This window comes from Camelus dromedarius, chromosome 27 (assembly GCF_036321535.1).
Source record: "Camelus dromedarius isolate mCamDro1 chromosome 27, mCamDro1.pat, whole genome shotgun sequence".
Classification (NCBI taxonomy): Eukaryota; Metazoa; Chordata; class Mammalia; order Artiodactyla; family Camelidae; genus Camelus; species Camelus dromedarius.
In genome coordinates this window covers 390214-395704 of record NC_087462.1, presented here as the reverse complement: position 1 = coordinate 395704, position 5491 = coordinate 390214, and the positions used below count along the sequence as shown (strand labels likewise).

Here is a 5491-nt window from a genome sequence, read left to right as displayed (position 1 = left end):
CCACAGCAACTGCTCCACCCACGTGTCCAGGGCTCCCGTCTCCCCACATTCTCACCCTGTCTTCCCCTGTGTCCTCTCTGCCCTGGGCCCATGACATTCAGGCCCCCGGGCTGTGTGATTTCTCCATTCCTCCTCACGTGGGTGCCCGGACGGTCGTGAGAAACCAGGGCTGGGTGTCCTGTGGGGCGCCTCCAGTCTGGTTTTGCCTACAGTCTCCTTGCGATCGCCCTGGGGCGATATGTTCAGGGATGGCCTCAGAGGAAACGTGCCCTCCTCACTCGTCACACCAGGGGTCCCAGCTGCTGGCTCCTCCACGGTGGGGTCGACCCCCCCAACACTGTCGTCCTTGGAAAAGTTCTCAGCACCACCCTAGCAGAGGGGGCCAGGGGTCTTCCTACCAGGTGGCTGGGGCAGAGACACAGGTCTGTATCACTGGGTGTGTGGGGCCCAGGCCTCGGGAAGGTGGGCGATAAACCCGTGAGCGGGGCCGCAGCAGGGAGCCGGGGTGCAAAAGGCAGGAAGGGGCTGGGGCCTCGCCTGGAGGTCGCATCTCATCTGCGGGGACAGCAGCACTCGGAGGAGGGAACCGCCAGACCCTGCCATGGGTTGAATCATGGTCCCCCAAAGACACCTGTGTCCTGCCCACCAGCACCCATGGACACGACCTCATTTGGAAACAGGGTGTGTGCCGATGTCATTGGCTGTGATGAGTCACCCGGGAGTGGGGCAGCCCTACTACAGTGGCCAACGTCCTTCTGAGAAGAGGAGAAGCGGTCCCACAGGGAGAGCCATGTAACTGGGGGAAGAGATGGATGACGTGACCACCAGGGTGGCCGGCTGCCCCTGAGAGACGGCCCCAGAGCCTCCAGGAGGAGCCGGACCACTGACACCCCAACCTGAGCCTTCTGGCCCCGGCCTACAGGAGCAGAGACTGGTGTCGTTTGTGGTTCCTGGTCACAGTCACCATGGCCACAGGTAGCTCACTGCCTCCGAGAACTGGGAGCCAGCGTGGAGCCACAGGAGGGCAGCTGGTCCTGAAAAGTTTATGAAAAGGACAATGTCTCAATGTGGAGGGAACATGAGCTGGGCTGGACGCGATCCCGAGGCCATCTGGTCACCTGCTGCCCGCCTATCCGCGCGGTCATGGGGCCGTGGGCACCAAGGGGACCGCAGACCCACCTCCTCCCTCACTGAGGAACAGAGCCCCCAGACCCAGCTGGCGACCCTCTGGGAAGTCTCTGTCCCCCGCCTGTCCAGACCTTGGCTTCTTATCCTGGGCAGGTGGAAGACCTGCCCTAAAACAGCCAAACCAAGTGGAAGCCCAGTGCTGACTCTAATGAAGCAGCCATTCTGACCTGAGGGGATTCTGCTCCAGGGTCATGGGGCCACATCTGGGGACATCTGCGCTTGTCGCGATGTGGGGGCTCCTGGCTTTGAATGGGTGGGCCCAGGGAGGCTGCTCTACACCCCAAGAGCTGGGGACAGCCCCACAGAGGATGCTCTGAGCTGAGGGGCCCGGCCGAGACCCACTGGTGCTTTTCACGTTCTCTGGGGCCCCAGGACCTGCAGGGGGATGGCTCCCCACAGGGTGACCCAGCACCGTGTCAGCTCAGTTAAACTGAAAGCTCGGGCCTCTGCAGCCATGCTTCCTGGAGGTCAGGCCCCCACTGACAGGCGTGGAGATCTTGGGAAGAAGCCAATGCTAGAAGGATCCTAGAGCAGAAGGAGGCAGGCCGAGGGACCCCAGGACGTGGGGGCGGGGCGGGGGAGCAGCCCTCTGGTTTTGCAGTAGGTGACACATGAGATGGAGGTGGTGACATCACCGGCATCAATAGTTTATAGCGGGAAACAGACACCTGATGGCGTGTCTCGGGGCAGCTGGCTCAGGTGGCCTCAGGGCTCCTGATGGCCCACCCTGGGGACAGGACTGGCCCGTCCCCTTCTTGGTCTGAACACACCAGCTGGCATTCTGTGCTACGGTTTGCACAGAAGCCTCCCCTTCCTGCAGTGGAGACACCATGTCACCAATCTGTTCTCGTTTCGATGGGCCGGGGGGTGGTGGCTGCTTGGGTGCTCAGCCTAGGGGCTCTGGGTGAAGGCACCAGCTGGAGAGGGAAAGGGGCCGAGGCCACTGGCTCCAAATTCCTTTGCATTTCTGCAAAGAAGGTGGACAACCAACCCACAAGCACATGAAAAGCTACTCAACATCATGAGAGAAATGAAAGTCAGACCACTGAGAGACGGCGCCACCCACCCTCGAGGACAGCCACTGTCCACGTGGCACTTACAGTGTGGACGGGGGAGGGGGGAGGCAGGCACCGTCGTCCACGGCTGGTGGGAGGTGAAATGGTGCAGGCGCTGTGGAAGACAGTGGCTCTTCCTCCAAAGCATGAAAAAGAGTCACTGTATGTCCAGCAATTCTACCCTAGGAATTCTACTCTAGGAAAATGAAAGCTGTGTCCGCAGAAATACTGGGACACAAATATTCATGGCAGCGTGAGTCACAGCACACGAAAGGTGGAAACAAGCCAAAAGCCCACCAGCTGACAATGGAGACACACATGGTCCCTCCACACACAGGAGCATCACTCAGCCACGAACAGGAGAGCAGCCCTGACACCCGCTCCCACGTGGACGGCCCCTGAGAGCACGATGCTCAGGGAGAGAAGCAGACACAGAAGGACACACAGTGTGTGACTCCATGGATGTGAGGCGTCCGGAACAGGCCAGTCCTCAGACACAGGGAGCGGGCTCCTGGTCGTCAGGGGAAGGTGGGGGTGACTGCTGATGGGGACAGGATTTCCTTTTGTACAAATTTTTTCTTACTGGCTTTAAAAAATATATATGGTAAACACTCATTCTACACAATTAACCAAGCAAATAGAAGAAAACTGAAAGTCATTTGTAACACTGCCCCCCCACACCAGGTCGCAGTAACTCCCTATAACGTCGGAGGTCTCCCTCCATGACACTTCCTGCATCTGCTTAAGTGGGAAATGTGTGCATATGTAAGCACATCTGCGCATGTGTGTGTATAACACACACACCATACACATACTTATACGCACATATATACTATATATGTTTGCATACAATATATAATTTCACTTCTATATGATATATAAATTTTTCTATCCATATATACATAATTGGGATCATGCCAATAGCTTCTAAACCTTGCCTAAAAATTACTGTGTCCCGGTGACAAATTCACACAACTGTGGAAGAATATAAAAGACACGTGGGAAGGTCTCCTCTGGTCCACGGAGATTCTTGCCGCTCCAGGTCTGTGCTGTTTGCCTCCAGCCATTTCCCAAGTCCCGGAACCTGGGGGGTCAAACAGTCATATTTGTGTTTTGTATGGGAAACCGGGCTCCCAGCTGTAACAGCCTCCCTTCTGCGCTTTTAAGAGGGCCTTAAGCCTCTGTATCCATGTTTCCTTGATACATTTACTAACCAGCTGGGGTATCTCCCAAGCTTATGTATGAAAACATTTAAAAATAGAGTTGCGGCAGAGAGGGAAACACAGGCAGCGAGCAGAGAGAAAACTGTGAGCCTCCTGAATGTTGCTATGTTGAGCAGGGTTTTAAACTCTGTAGCTTTATTCTGTTCAGATAGTTTCCTTGTTAACAGGGCTCCCCTTTGGCTTTCTTTCCCACCTCTGTTATATCCTGAAACTTTCCAGATGATTCTAACATGGGTTTTTTCCTGAAACACGGGTTTTTGTTGTTGTTTTAACGGTGGTCAAGTGGACATAACATAAAACTCACCGTCTTCACCATTTTTAGGTGCACAGCTCAGTGGACTAACCACATTCGTGACTTGCAGCCATCTGCACCCTCCGTCCATAGGATTTTCCATCTTCCAGACGGAAACTCCAGAAGCATCGTCTCCAGAAACAAGAGCTGGGTCACCATTTTGACAGTGCGCGTCCTTGGCCAGTGTGGACATCGGAACCCCTGCTATCAGCCCCAGCGAGGGCAGCCCCACCTGGTTCTCTGCACTCACTCAGGACGTGCTGGGGGCCCAGGTCGGCGCACGCTGGCTCCCTGGCCCCCAGTCTTCCGGTCCAATGTGCGGGAGCCCCCTCCCCAGCCCAGCTGACCTGGGACCTACTGCCTCCCCTGTCCTCACACCAGGACCCCCTGGCCAGCCCACTGCCCCCTGGGCCTTTGTATTAGAAAATCAGAGATGAACAAACAACAAGAAAAACCCAGAAAGCAAGGGATCTTTCCTTCCCTATAATTCCAACATCCTTTAAAACACACACACACACATTTTGCACCCCTACCCTCACCCCAAGCTTCTCTGTTGAGCCAACAGGGTTTAAATTCCTGGGCGTTATCCTGGAGGAAAATTCGAGTATCAGTTGGGCAAACGAAGGCCCTACTAGCCTTCATCAGCCCTGTTTTCTTGGCTACTTCCTTTCTGCTGAAAATAGGTCCCAATATTCAAAAGAACCCAGAGAGGCTTGTATTCCTCTCCCAAGCACAACCTCTGGGCTCCGGAATGTTCTTGTGTCATTTCCAGATATTGTATAGGGTTCCGGCAGAGCTGCGGGGACACACCAGGCCAAGGCTTTAGAAACACAGCTTCCAAGTCCCCACATGCCTCCAACAACCTGCAAAGTTCAGGGTTACTTCTCCCGGACCTTGAAGAATTCAAACCAGCGGGGGCTCCTGGCCCAGACCCCCAGCTCCCCTTCCAGGGAGGACGACAGTGATCCTGACCCCAACAAAGAAGGAAAATCCCTTGGGTCCCCAGGACTGTCTTTAATATTTTCTCCCTTTTTACTTCCGGCCAAGGAATGAGGTATTAAACCAAAGAATGTAAGAAAACCAGAGGGAGGGTTGGGGCAGTTTTAATGGCTTTTCCAAGTGGGCTTGTTAATCATTGTCTTTGTTCTGATGTGGAGCAGAGGGGCTGAGGGAGCCCGGGTGGGGCGGCCTCCATCCCTCAGCGGGTCTTCGAGGCTGCCGGCCAGGGCCCCGCCCAGGGTGGGGTGGGGGTGGGGGACCAGCCGCATTCCTAGCATTCCTCCTCTCCGTCCCACATTGTTTGTTTGTTTGTTTTAAATCAGCCTCCTCCAGGAATTCTTTTTCCCTTTTGGAGTCTGCTGGGACTGTTAGAGAGTCCAGGAGTCAAGGCCTGGCCGAGCCACAGAATTTTCCAGCACCCTCCAGGCCCACCCGGCTCCCCCGCAGGAAACACCCGCACTCTGGGCTATTTTGCATTTCTGTGTGTGCAGGGCCTGCAAGACCCCAGGCCCACATCCCAGTGGCCTGACTCAGCCGCCCACCCTGACCGCCCTCATCAGAACCGGCCCTCTCCAGCCTGGCCGGCTGGGCCTCCCCCTGCTTGCGGGGAGGAAGGTGGCCAGGAGGTTTCTGCCACTTGCAGGCCAGGCTGGACTGTGGTGGACCCCAAGGCCTGGACCTGGGGAAGGGGAGAGAATGTCGAAGGCCGGTTAGACAGCTGACACTGCTTCCCA

At 56.0% G+C, this 5491-nt stretch overlaps 1 long non-coding RNA gene across 1 annotated transcript; it reads right to left on the bottom strand.

Annotated features, from left to right (window-relative positions):
- Positions 1–2799: 2799 nt before the first annotated feature.
- LOC135319438 (uncharacterized) lies at positions 2800–4999 on the bottom strand. Its single transcript, XR_010378019.1, has 2 exons — positions 3771–4999; positions 2800–3327 (listed from the first exon to the last, which is right to left on the bottom strand). It is a non-coding gene; the product is annotated as an uncharacterized LOC135319438 (long non-coding RNA).
- Between the last annotated feature and the right edge of the window lie 492 nt (positions 5000–5491).